Source organism: Mirounga leonina, unplaced genomic scaffold (genome assembly GCF_011800145.1).
Source record: "Mirounga leonina isolate KUSES-001 unplaced genomic scaffold, KU_Mleo_1.0 Mir_85, whole genome shotgun sequence".
In the NCBI taxonomy this organism is placed as follows: Eukaryota; Metazoa; Chordata; class Mammalia; order Carnivora; family Phocidae; genus Mirounga; species Mirounga leonina.
The window spans coordinates 73,660-88,036 of record NW_023270829.1 but is presented as its reverse complement, the minus strand read 5'-3'; the positions used below and the strand labels follow the sequence as shown (position 1 = coordinate 88,036).

General features: G+C 40.5%; 1 long non-coding RNA gene across 3 annotated transcripts in view; it reads left to right on the top strand.

Annotated features, from left to right (window-relative positions):
• The window catches only part of LOC118002901, a 197,636-nt gene extending 184,724 nt beyond the window's left edge, over positions 1 to 12,912 (top strand). For 2 of the 3 annotated variants that reach the window (XR_004677206.1, XR_004677208.1), the window contains one exon: positions 9,163 to 12,912. This is a non-coding gene — a long non-coding RNA (uncharacterized LOC118002901). The remainder of the gene's footprint in view (positions 1 to 9,162) is intronic. The other variant, XR_004677207.1, reaches the window with a different exon arrangement.
• Positions 12,913 to 14,377: the final 1,465 nt, after the last annotated feature.

Genomic DNA, 14,377 nt, shown 5'->3' with positions numbered 1-14,377 from the left:
GGAAGTTTGCTTGAGCTTCAATGTCCATAGTTTTTATTGAGGCTTCCTTACTTACGTATGATTGATTAAATGATTGCGCTGGTGGTTGCTTAAAGCCCAAGCCCTCTAATTACATGGTTGGTCTTTCTGTCTGGCTAGTCCCCATCCTGAGTAACCTTGTTAGCATAAACTGTCAGGAGTGGTCTGAGGGGCCCACAATAAATAACAAAAATACTCCTGCCATTCTGGAAATTCTAAGATATAGAGGTTACCTCCTCGGAGTTGGGACGAAGGTCAGACTTTTCTTTTTGTAAAGTTAATTCTTCACTCTACAGTCTTCCATCTCCATTTCCAGAGGCACCTGATTCTACCAATTCCAAAATGCTTAAAGGATTCTGAAGTAAAGTCAGGTTGGTTCTTTGTTCTTTGCTCTGCTGGTTTAGGATTTAGCTTTTTTTTTTCCTTCTTAAAGATTTTATTCATTTGAGAGAGAGAAAGAGCAGGAGCCGGGTGGCGGGGGGAGTGGGGCGCAAAGGGAGAGGGGAAGAAGCAGACTCCCCGCTAAGCAGGGGCTCGATCCCAGGACCCTAAGATCATGACCTGAAGGCAGCTGGTTAACCGACTGAGCCACCCATGTGCCCCTGGATTTAGCTTTCTTGAGTCAGCTAAGGCATTTATTATTTGTTCATCTAATTTTCAGTTTCCAAAACTGTTTTTTCTCCCATTTTGGAGTGTTTATATTAAAATAAGAAAAAATCCCGGGGTGGCTGGGTGATAGATATTGGGGAGGGTATGTGCTATGATGAGTGCTGTAAAGTGTGCAAGACTGTTGAATCACAGATCTGTACCTCTGAAGCAAATAATACATTATATGTTGAAAAAAAAAAAGAAGAAGACAGCAGGAGGGGAAGAATGAAGGGGGGAAAATCGGAGGGAGAGACGAACCATGAGAGACTATGGACTCTGAAAAACAAACTGAGGGTTCTAGAGGGGAAGGGGGTGGGAGGATGGGTTAGCCTGGTGATGGGTATTAAAGAGGGCACATTCTGCATGGAGTACTGGGTGTTATATGCAAACAGTGAATCATGGAACACTAAAAAATAAATAAATAAATAAATAAAAATAAGAAAATATCCCAAATAAAAAAACCCTCTTCAGTGGTGTTAGTGGGATTTCTAGAGGAAGCAAAATTAGATACATATATTCAGTTTGCTATCTCTACCAGAAATCACAGAACACTCTCAATTTATTTGTCAGTAGCAACTTCTTGTAGAATACCTATTAGCACCAGGTAAATAAACACCGAGTTAGCAAACACTTATATGTTGCTGCATTAATACAGACCAACTAATTTAGGCTTCAGAATCTTTAAAGATAAATAGTGCTTGGGCTCATTTCCTTTCTACTTTACATAACGAGGTCACAAAAGATAAATAGCCTCTTATCACTTATTGACTGGGGATGAAAATATAGGAATAGAAGAGAACCTTTTAACTTCAACGTTGTCTATTTTTACAATGTTTGAATTAATATGCATTAGTTTTTAATTAATTTAAAAATAATTTTAGAACAGGAGAAAAGTAACAACATTGCATAAAATAATCCCTAAAAATTTTCCACTTCAAATCTATGATACTAGGGTTAATGGAGAACTAAAAATGGAGAATTCCTTTTATATTTAATGGAGTAGGTAGGACAGAGCACAGAACTCCTTTAATCACTCTGATCTGAAAGTCAGATTTGTAGGCTCCCTGTCCCTCTATCTATCTCCTCTCCTTTTTTTTTTTTTTTTTTTTTTGGTCTAGAAAGAGGTTTTTAAGGTTACATTTTATATTAATGAAATCTACTTGGAAAAGAGGATGTTGATCCTCTCCTAATGCTGATTTCTCCTTTCATTTTCTTGGTAAATAAGAGTACGTGCATTGATTTTCCTGTTCCATTTTAGAATACAACTGTCATCCTATATCTCTTCATTCACATTCTTTTTGGAGTTTCTGCTCCCTGTGAGGTTCATTCCAAACTCCATAGTATGGCCTTCACAGTACTCTTATGTCCACAACTTACCTTGGAGCCTTATCTGTTTCTGGTTACCTCCTCGGAGTTGGGACGAAGGTCAGACTTTTCTTTTTGTAAAGTTAATTCTTCACTCTACAGTCTTCCATCTCCATTTCCAGAGGTACCTGATTCTACCAATTCCAAAATGCTTAAAGGAAAGCAAGCTCCCATTTCCTCTCATTGCTGAATTATTTGATGATTCTCCCAACTTCTTGGTGTTGAGATGTACCCCCAGGCTGGAATTCTTTCCCCATGTCCCTTCTATCCCTGCCCATCTAAATCATACCTGTTTTTACAAGCCTATCTCAAATGTTACCTTATCAGAAAATATTCCTCCTTATCTTTCCTTCATTCAGGATGAACCCCAATCCACTGGAGCCTCACAGGGCTTTTTTTTGGCTCATATCCTGCTTGTGTAATAGGTATCAGTGGGTGAGTGTGTGTGCCTGCGTGCATGCGGGGGTGGGGGGAGAGTTGGAGGGAGGGAAATTGTCCCTATTATAATTTCCTTGAGGGCAAACATAATGAGTCATATATACCCATAACACCTTATATAAAATTGATTCTCAGTAATGTCAGTTGATTTGAAGTGAATCTTGTTTCATTTTCTTTGTGTTGGTAGCATTGACAAGAGCAACAATTGTGTAGATTACGGATTAGAGTTTTACAGTCCATTTCCTCTCAAGACATTTTCTTGAACAACAGAAAGGTAGTTGCCTAATGCTTAAAGACGATTATTAGCAACTTGGGGTGGGAGTAAGAAATATGAACACTCATCATTGAATCCAGGTCTGCACACTCATGACCATGGGCACCATTTGCAGCTGACTGGTTGATATAGCCAAATGAATCTCTGAGTGACAGGAACCGACTGCTGTGGTGGGGGAAAGAAAACATGGGAAGTATGGTGACTAGAGGAGTCAATTTGGGTGTCTGTGCCACAGGAGAAGGATTTAAATAATCTGGGGTGGGGGTGGGGTGGGGGGAAGGAGGAGAGGCTGAGGAAGGAAGATGATTGATGAAGTGTGTTACGGCTGACAGAAGACCCTATGCTCTGGGTGAGGGAGTTAGCAATGATTGAAGGGAGACTGGGAGAGGTCTCTGTGTGATTAGCCGGATATAATCAACCATCTGCCTGGGGTCACAGCCATGCACAAAGGACATATTAAAGGGGAAAAAAGAGAGAGAGGAAACATCAGTGATAACACCAAGAAAATCTTTTTAATTGCAGAAATCTGTCAAGGCCCCACTATTTACATGTCGCCCCCCCAACCCCCCATCACTTAAAGTCCTTCTCATGAAAATCTGCTTGCAGGCTGCTCTGTTGTGGCAGGAGGATTAGAAAGTGAGACTAATCCGGGTTATGGCAGTGATCTCACTAAACCTTGTTACTCCAGGTGAATGCTGGAGGCCTTGGGGCCAGGAGTAGAGGGCTGAGGAGAAGAAGGAATCAGACAGTGTTTATGGAAACTTCCTTAGGAGCATCTTACAAAAAACCACTCTCTCTTTTTCCCCCCAAGTAAAAATCTAACTTACCACTTGGCAGGAACTGTTGGACTCCTCTCTTTAAAAAGCTTAGAGCTATTTAAAGTTTCCCAGTGTTTGACCTTGCAAGAGGCCAGGGAGATACACAGGCCACAAGATTTAAAACCAGATGAATTAGAGCCTCATTCATCTAGGTAGGCCATGACATTTAATTCAGCAATTTATTAAACTTATTTTTGTGTTTTCTTTGCAGAGCCTGATTCTAGAATGCTGGAATCAGATACAGGGTACACCTCTTATTTATTTTTCCTTAATGCAGTCAAAGCATGGGAGCTAACCTTAGACAAAAATGAAAACATTCCAGTGGAACTTTTTCTTCCCTTTCAAAATTCATTGTCTCTATGAATAGGTTCTGTGAATGATTATGAGACTATAAAAGAAATGAAGATGGAGGAAAAAAGGACACTTAGTGATGCCTAACAATTTTCTCTATCTCAGTTTTGTAATATGTGCTTTGTAGCAAGCAGATCTGTTACCTTGGCTAGAATTATGTTTTAGTCTCTCACTTGTTTTTTGGGGAGTAAGCAGAGCATAGAAAGATTGAGAGTAAGTATTTAGGTTTGGGGTTGCTTTACATGGATGGTAAAACTGCCTCTCAAACTATATACATGATGATGTTCTTACTTAGAAAGAACAGTTTCTTCCTAAGAAAGGAGAGGGAACTTGAACCTATTTCCTTCAGATTGGCTTTGTCAGCTGGTTATGTTAATGTAGTGCTAGTCACTTATTTATAAATTTATTAATTTATTCTGCTTTAGCATTGCTCTGTTTTTTAGATACATAATCTTGGTTCTTCTGGACCATGACTGGATGTGCTCTGTCCACCCGGACACTCTTTTCCATAGTGATCCTTGTCTTGGCAACTGTCTCCTTTTTCTCTGCTCACTTATCACGGCTTGTTTGCAAAAGACCTAACTATTAACTGCACAGGCCTGGAGCTTATACATAAGCTTCCAAATAGGGACAGCGGAGTAGCCTTCTCTGTGTAAGAGATTTAGGCTCCGGAGCGCATAGGAAGCTGGTGCCCTACAGACTCGCCCGTGTCCTGCTGGACTGGAGCAGCCCTGATACCAGCCTTTATCTTATTTGGCCACAGGAAGAGAACCCGAGGGGGGTGGAGAAGGAGGAGCCAGACGCTTAATCCTGAAGGACCTTTAGGGACAAGAGCATTTACAGTGAGTACATGCGGCAGATTTCCGGCTTTTCACTTCTTTTATTTAAGAGGGAAAAATGACAAGAGAAGGGAGAAAGAGGTGGGCAGCTTTGATGGGTGTGTAGCTGCATGTTTTGTCTCCTAGCTTGGTCGAAGAACACTCTCTGATTTAAATGTGACTTAGTCAAATGCGTTCTGCTCACATCAGGTTTCAAATAAAAACCTGTGGACTGTCAGGAAGATAGCAGAACCAATCCTTGTTAGTAAGCAATTCATGGTATGTTTCTTCTGTTTGTATAAGATGAGAAATAGAGTATTCTGGGAAAAGCCCTCCTACAAATTAAAAAAAAAAAAGCTTTAAAATCTTTACTGCTTGCAGGTTTTGTACTTTAAATGTCGAATCTTCTTTGGATTTGTGGAAAGGAAAGGATTTGATTTATGTATTTTTAACAGCCGCTGGGATAAAGATGGTATTATCTCTAATGCTGGAGAGGTGGCCACAGCTAAGCATTTGATGGGGGAGGGGAAGGGGAGGTCACTGGGTTCCAAAAAAGCCGGTTGATCACCCCTGTCACACACCTTTGGAACCTGAGGAAGTGGGTGGGCACCTGTATACATCTGGGTCATTGCTTTCATTTGCATCATCAGAAGTTGTCTGCTGGCTTTAAAAGAAAGTTTCGCTGTGACTGGGAAGGAATCTTTTCGCAAGATGCTTTATAAAGGAAGAATACAAAACTTAATGGTATTTAGAAGAACATATAATAGACTTGTGCTGAATTTCCTGCTATTTGCATTCAAATGGAGTAATTAATTTGATGGGAAAGCAAGCTTGAGTAGTCCTTATAGGGGCAGGAAAATATACACAAAGATTGTTACTATAGGTCTCTAAGATATGAAGCAGTTTTCCTTTAAATTATAAATTTATCTCTGACATCAGATGTGATTTTGTGAAAATCAGAAGTAGAGATTGGTTATCCATGGATGGTACATTAAATGTGTGCTACTAGAATTGAAAATTAAATGTTTATAGTAATTACTTTCCATGAAAATAGATAATTAACCAATTTTATGCCACTTTCCAGGCTTGCTATGCTGTTATGACACATATGATATTCCTTTCCCAGTGGCAAAAGTATACGAGAGGGAAAATAGACAGAAATTGTTCAGTAGGGCACTGCTTTGCTTTACTTCTCTGAGATATGGAAATTCTCTTGTTTCCAGTCTGGTCAGTTAAATATGGAAACCTCACGTCCATGTTGAAATTTTATAGATGCAGGAAAATTTTGCTTTGCAGCTTGATTGAAAGTTTTCCTTACCCTTTACTCATGTGTGATGAACACCAGCTACATTTTTAATATTTTTATCTTGTTCTGTGTGTCCTCTACACATATAACCACGTCTTTATCGTCAGTCTTTAATTTCAAACTATAAGGGGAGAGGGTCTCATGTATTTGTTTCTCTGGGAGGAATTAGCGACACATAACGTGTAAATGATAATTTACAAAAGGCATTTGCATGGTACTACTTTATTTCCATTAAGTAGGACAGATCTATTGATGCTGTTCATGTGCTTTGGTAAAATGGAGGGCCAGCACTTAGTGTCTACAGAGTTCTCAGTACAGGCAGGATGCTTCCAATGGCTTTGAGATCTCTGGATAAATAACCCACAGATTCTTATGGTCAGATGGCATCTCAGTCATCATCTAGTCCAAAAATTTTGTCATTTTACCTATGGGGAAACTGAGACCCAAAAATGTGGAGCCTCTTGCCCCACACAGAACTGCCCTGTGCCTGGTTAGTGCACAGCCCGATGGTATATATGGGAGTGTTGTATGTTGGCACATAAATTGCTTTGAGCCAATTTTTTAGTATGTTCTTTAGTTTACAGTAGGATGTATCTTCCAGAGAAGGCCCTATGTTGATTTAGGAGTTTCAGAGAAAACATAATGACCACGCATCATTTTTCAGCTGTGCAGGGAGCTTGGGAGGGATCTGGGGTTGGGTGTCTGAGTGGGTGAGTGGGTTTGGCTGAAACAGTTCACTGTACGTTACCCTGGCATTTAATTTTCTGATTTTGGGTGAGTCTGGTTTCTTAGAAGAGGTAGCCACTGTAACACCTGTGTCGTCTTCATTTATCACCAATTCTGTGACCTTCCACGGGAAATCTTTATTAACCTTTGTGTATCAGATGCCTTCTCTGGGACTGTGATTCTAAACAGATACCCCAGAGAGCAGTGGATTGATTAAAAATTTAAAAATGCTTGGGAAATCAGAACCAGAGCCTGTCTGAGGCCAGGGTATGAATAAATAGTATGGTAGCTCACTCTTCCTGGAGTTGTATTGCTCCTGGAGTTCTGATATCTCTTAACAGGTTTTTTAAAATAGCCAGGTTTAGTATTATTTAAAAAAACTGTATGCAAGTGTGGTTAAAAATGTGGGGTATGGATTTGTCCCTCTTGCAATCAGGTGGAGAAAGCTGCTGAGTTGAAGCCTAAAACCATTCCCTAAGGCAGGTACCAAAGTGATAAACCTACTTTATGACATTTTAGTTTCGCAAATAACTTTGCCTTCAAAAATTCGTCCATAAAGCTGCTTATCATTTAATTTAAAAATTAAATGTACAAGAAATCGGGAGGGGGCAGTACACTGCAGCATTGGAAGGCTTCTGAAATAATATATCATAAGAATAACTTATTCTTAAGGTTTCTGTCAATTCAGTAAGTCTTTTTATTCTCTGTGCCCATTTCTGTATGGAAAGTTACATGTTCCTGGTAAAATTAGGAGCTTCCCCCCACCTCTATTTTTGTAGGTAAAATAATTTTGCTATTGTTACTAAGTGAATATTAAGAATCTAAGAAATACAGGCTACTTTCTGATAACCACATTTAATTTCATATTTTGTTCAGTCACCTTTCATCTTTGGGGAAGGGAGCTAGAAAGTGTAGAACCAGAAAAATCTAATAAAAGAAAAAGAAACCCATTACCTCGAGTAGAAGAACCTGCTCCTGAAACTAAAAATAATGTTTCTATAAAATGTTTAAAGTACAAGATCCTAAAAGTTATTTTATATTAAACTGTTCTAGAAGAAAGATATATAGCTTAGATCATTACATTAGTAAATGAGCTTACTCTTAAGTTTATCAACTTTATTATTACTTACACTTATGTTGTTTTAAATATATTTAATTAACATTTTATTCATTTATTTATTAGATTTTATTTATTTATTTGAGAGAGAGAGATAGAGAGCACAAGTGGGGGAAGGGGGGCAGAAGGAGAGGGAGAAGCAGACTCCGCACTGAGCAGGGAGCCCGCCTGGGGCTGCCTCGTGGATCCCAGGACCGTGGGATCATGACCTGAGCCCTGAGCCAAAGGCAGCTGCTTAACCAGCTGAGCCACCCAGGTGCCTCTTAGTTAATATTTTAATGTTGTATGTTTCACAGCAATTTATTACTCTTGAAATCCCAGAAGCCCCCCAAAATTTCAATATAGCCAAATAATGTAATTTAAGAGTTAATTAGATATACTGTATATACTAACCCACATGATTTATACTTTTTGGCAAAGTTTATGTTTGGAATTACTACATGATATATATTTACATAACATATCGTAGAAAGGAGCAACCTCCCCTGAATTCAGCTCAGTGTTTTTGTTAATTAGAACATGTTCCCTCTCTGCTTATCCCATGTATTGAATGTATTGGTTATAATGGCCAAAATGATGCTTAGGTGCTTATAGTAGAAAAGCCCTAAGTAATAGTGGCTACAACCAGATATTGTTTTTCTCTCAGTAAGAGAAGTTCAGGGCAGAGGCGAGGACTGATACAGTACCTCCTTGTTACCTGTGGGATCCATGTTCCCACCACCTTGCTCTCCCTTCCTCTACTGGCATACCCCAGAGCATCTCCTGGTCCAAGATAGCAACTGGAACTCTAGCCATCAAGCCCACATTACAGGCTAGAAGAAGGGGGAGACATAGAAGGGCAGAGAGAAGGCCCCTCCTTGATTAAGTCAGCTCCCTTTACGCAGCTCTACAAGCATTCTGTACAAAAGTTCCACTTACATCCCCTTGGTCAGAACTTAGTCACATGGCCATACCTAGAAGCCATGGAGATAGGAAATGTAGTTTTAAATTCTTGCAGAAATATGCACAGCTGAAAATCAGAATTTTATTAGTAAGGAATGAGGAGAGAATGGATGGTGAGGTAGGCAATACCACATGGTTTTGCATTCCTATTATATGCTGGGTCTTGGGGCTACTATGTAGAAACTCACAACACCTCCTTCTGTTTTTGCTATGAGCTATGGTTTCTTAATTTAGAAATCTGGCTTAATTTAGAAATCCTGTTTCTTCTGCGAAGTATCATTTCTTTATTTGGCAATCTTGTCTGACTCTTTCCTGCTTTCTTCTTTCCTCTTGCCTTTCAGCTGTTTTGGAAAGAAGTGAGGTTTAGACTTCTCCATGTTAACCATGAGCGTGACACTTTCCCCACTGAGGTCACAGGACCTGGATCCCATGGCTACTGATGCTTCACCCATGGCCATCAACTTGACACCCACTGTGGAGGAGGGTGAGGGAGGAGAGGCAATGAAGGACATGGATTCTGACCAGCAGTATGAAAAGCCCCCTCCATTGCATACCGGGGCTGACTGGAAGATTGTCCTCCACTTACCTGAAATCGAGACCTGGCTCCGGATGACCTCCGAGAGGGTCCGGGACCTAACCTATTCAGTCCAGCAGGACTCAGACAGCAAGCATGTGGATGTGCATCTAGTTCAGCTAAAGGTAAGGAAGGTCTCTGGACTTAGGTCCATGCTAGACAGAAGTCTGAAAAAGGTTGTAGCACCTGGAGCCTGCGTTCTGTAACTTGCAATGAGGAAACCTCCAGGAAGGAAAACAGAATAGCAGATTTGATACACAGGGGCAGAATTCATTCTTTCCTGATTTTACTTCATGGGTTGATCATCTAGAATCAAACTGACCTTAGGGGATAATGCGGAGAAGGAGGGAAAGAGAAGGGCATTTTGGTGCAGTGTCATAGAAATCAGTTTTGAGAATAAAGTATTATAAAAAGGCTTAATGAAAAGACTCTCGCAGGTAAAACATCATACTGAGCTGTGATTGTGAGTATGGTATATGATTATTATCTTCTGTTGCAGTTGATGCCGCCTTTGTGGCAAAGAGTGGATCCTGGCATGAGAGGGGAAGGGCGGTGTTCTCCTTTTAGAATGAGTCCTTTCATCCAGGTACAATGCATCATGCAGAACAAAGGTGCTTTTCTAACAACTCATTCAGAGTTCAGATGTAAAAAAATATCTGTGGCTTCTAGAGCCCTTGAAAAGCCTGACTTTTGTTAATAATGAAATAGAGGTGCTAGTAAAGAGTGCTATTACTAAAGGTTTTGGCCTAGGGACCCCAAAGCACAGTGAATCTTGTTCTGTCGTAGTCATTCCTCTCTTCCAGGTCCCTGAGGCAAACACACACTCAGGTTAATGACCAGCAAAGCAAGACAGATTTATAGCCAGTCTGGGCATTGGCCCCAAACCCTAATGGAAATTTCTAGTGAGTTAGATGAGATCCTAAGGAGAATTCTTTTACCTAAGCTCATGCACCCTAAATGATCTGAAACCAAAGACCAAACAGATTCTTGGATCTCAACACTTAAATGGTTTGTAGTCTGCAGCCATCAGTGTGAGAAGAGAGGATGGGCAGTTAAGGTGAGAGAGCATGTTCCCCAAAGCCTAGAGCATGGCTGGCGTAGCCTTCTCAGGCTGGTTCAACAGGTCCTGAGCCCAGCTGCCGCATTGAAGAGAGTGTCCAAGAGAGGGAAAAAGAGAATTGGGGGGAGAGAGAGAGAAAACAAAGCCAGAATAGCAAGGTGTTTGGGTTCTCCCAGCTTGAGCAGGCCTGTGTGGTCTTTCCACAGGATCTTGGGAAGTAGAAGTTGCAAAAAGGTAACAGAGAGATGGCCAGGAACCAGCTTCAGTGCAAGCCGAGCTGTTTCTTCACTGTGGCAACAGGAAATGGTGTGTCTCAGTCCTTGATATAGGGTTCCTTTAATCAAAGGAGCAGCTCTCCCACTCCTCGAGGCTGGAGTGAAATGGAAGTAAGGGGGCTCCACCTCACCTCTCCTCTCCTCTGTTCCCCCTAAGTGCACTTACATGTCAATAAGTAAGTAAGTAAATACAGGGTTTGGGGTTGTAAGGAAAATTGACTATTGCTCCCCCAAATCTCTCAGATTTACTCAGAAAAGATGGTAAAAGATTAAAGGAGAATTTGGGGGGCAGGAAATGGAAATATCTTGAGAAGACTCCACTAAACATGCTGCTAAGGGCTCCTAAAAACATGAATGTGTCTGTTAACTTAATTACATCAGTAATACATGCAAATTTAAATTTAAATTTCAAACTGGCATGTAAAGTTTTGGTATCATTAACCAGGGTTATGGTTAGTGTTCGAGAAATCACCTCTAGGGCGATTTGCTTGTCTTTTTCTCCTTGGAACTGTCTGTCATCCTCTCTCCTTAGTCCAAAAGCATTTTGTCCCTGCCTCCATCCTGCCCTGTTCCACAATGTGGTCTCTCTCCCCTGCTGAAAGAGGAGCCCCAGAAGGGCAGGAATTCAGCATAGTAATCACATAATAGTTCATCAATGACTGCTAAAGGGATGAATTGAAATTGTTTTATGTTAATTTATTTTCAGGGATTCTGTCATTACTTTTTTTTTTCAATTTATTACATCAAGTGACTTAACCAGCATTTTCCATTATGTTCTCAAATATTCTGGAATAATCGAGCCCTTCTGCATTGAGCCCAAAGTCAATGAACTCTGGTCAGTGAACTGAGGCCTAATCTATACAAGGATTTAGTTTTGGTCTCCTAATCTGCTTGGTTTAATTTCCCCCTTTTTTTTTGTATAATATTTCTTTATTCAGTCAAGCACCTAGATGCATTTAAAAGATTTTTAAATAGATGTCAGTTTCTTAGATCTCCACATTGATCCATAAAATAGAAGGGGAACTTGGGCATAATGTTTTATATGTGAAAACAACAAAACAACTGTGTAGAAGGGGCTCTCAATTAAGGGGTGTGGCAAAGCAGAGGGGAAGGCCCAGCCTGGGCAAGGCCAGCCCTCTGCCATGGGGTGTCCCACCTTGGCTCCTACTGCCTTGGTGCATAACTCAGTTTATTAATTTCCATAAAAAATAACCATCACAGGGATGGGAATGCCATGGCTTTAAGGACCATACAGGTACAGATAATTCCTAAATTTATATATCTATCCCTGTTCTCCCAGGAACCCCAGCTGCCTAACTGACATCTCTAATTGTGTCTTTAAGTGAGCATCTCAAACCAAATATGCCTATTGAAAAGCTCTTAATTCCTCCTGCCCCCATATCTTTCTAATTTCAGTGGAAGGCACGGCACCTTGCCAAGCCCAGATATGACTCCCCAACCCATGCATATGTCTATCCAGAAGTCCCGTGGCTCCATCTCCAAAATATGACCTAAAGCCATTCACTTCTCCCCAGCGCTACTGCTCTCACCCTAGACAGGCTGCATGACTGTTTGCCTGGGTTCTTTTTAGAGCCTCCTCTACCACCCTGCACTTAATTCTCCACACAGGAGCCAAAGGAATCTTTTAAAATTTAAATCAGGTCATGTTACTCCCTTGCTTCCCATTGGCCATAATAAAACCCAAATCTCTTCCTGTGGCTCTGCACCTGTTTGGTTCTCTGGCCATATCTCCTGTTGTTTTCTTCTTGTTCATAAAGCTCCAGGCACATTGGAAGTTCCAAAGGAATGTTAGGCTAGTTCTTGGCCTCAGCGCTTTTCCTGTTCCCTCTGCCTAGCAACTTTCTTCCTCTATCTTTGCCTGGCAGAGTCTGAATCATCATCAAGCAGTCAGGCAGAGGCGCAGCCAAGTTCTAACATCTGGAGGTGCAAGCCTAGGAGAGAGTTGGGCAGGGGTTGTGCTGTGTTTGGTGAAGGGCAAACATACAAAAAAAGGAGCTACCCTCACCTAACTTGTCTTTGTGCCCCACACTCCCTTTCACATTGCTTGCTCTGTCTTGTCATCATGGTCTTCTCTATCATCGTGTGGACATAGAACTTAAAAAATCAGTTGACCCCAAAGATACAAATGTAGTGATCTGAAGGGGCACCTGCACCCCAATGTTTATAGCAACAATGTCCACAATAGCCAAACTATGGAAAGAGCCAAGATGTCCATCAACAGATGAAATGTTAAAGAAGATGTGGTGTACACACACACACACACACACACAGTGGAATATTATGCAGCCATCAAAAAATAAATCTTGCCATTTGCAATGATGTGGATGGAACTAGAGGGTATTATGCTAAGCGAAATAAGTCAATCAGAGAAAGACAAGTATCATATGATCTTACTGATATGATGAATTTGAGAAACAAGACAGAGGATCATAGAGGAAGGGAGGGAAAAATGAAACAAGATGAAACCAGAGAGGGAGACAAACCATAAGAGACTCTTAATCTCAGGAAACAAACTGAGGGTTGCTGGAGTGGAGGGGGGTGGGAGGGATGGGGTGGTTGGGTGGTAGACATTGGGGAGGATGTGCTATGGTGAGTGCTGTGAATTGTGTAAGACTGTACCCCTGAAACAAATAATACATTATATTTTAATAAAAAAATAAAAATAAACATAAGGTTAGATCCTAAAAAAAAAAAATCAGTTGAAAAGTGCTTTTGGAAAATGCTCAGGATAGGTTCAGCCTCTGTTTTTGTTTGTTTGCTTGTTTGTTTTTTAGATTCAACATATAAGTGATATTATATGGTATTTGTCTTTCTTTGACTTATTTTGCTCAGCATAATGCCTTCTGGGTCCATCCATATTGTCACAAATGGCAAGATTTCATTCTTTTTTATGGCTGAGTAATATTCCATTATGTATATATACCACATATTATTCTTTTTTTTTTAAAGATTTTATTTATTTATTTGAGAGAGAGAGTGAGAGAGAGAGAGAGAATGAGGGGGGAGGATTGGAGGGAGAAGCAGACTCCCTGCTGATAGCAGGGAGCCTGATGCAGGACTCGATCCTGGGACTCCAGGATCATGACCTGAGCTGAAGGCAGTCGCTTAACCAACTGAGCCACCCAGGCGCCCCACCACATCTTCTTTATCCATTCATCTATGGATGGATACTTGGATTGCTTCTCTATCTTGGCTATTGTATATAATGCTGCAGTAAACATAGGGATGTATATACCTTTTGAATTAGTGTTTTTGTTTTCTTTGGGTCAAGACCCAAAGAATAGAAATGGCATTTCTATTTTTAATTTTTTAAGGAACCTTCATACTGTTTTCTACAGTGGTTGTACCAGTTTATGTTCCCACCATCAGTGCATGACAGATTGCTTTTATCCTTATCAACACTTGTTATTTCTTATGTTTTTGATTTTAGCCATTCTGAGAGATGTAAGGTGATATCTCATTGTGGTTTTGATTTGCATTTCCCTGATGATTAGTGATGTTGAGCATCTTTTCATGTGTCTGTTGGCTATCTGTATGTCTCCTTTGGAAAAATGTCTATTCAGATCCTCTGCCCATTTTTAATTGTATTATTATTATTATTATTATTATTATTGGAGTTGAGTTGT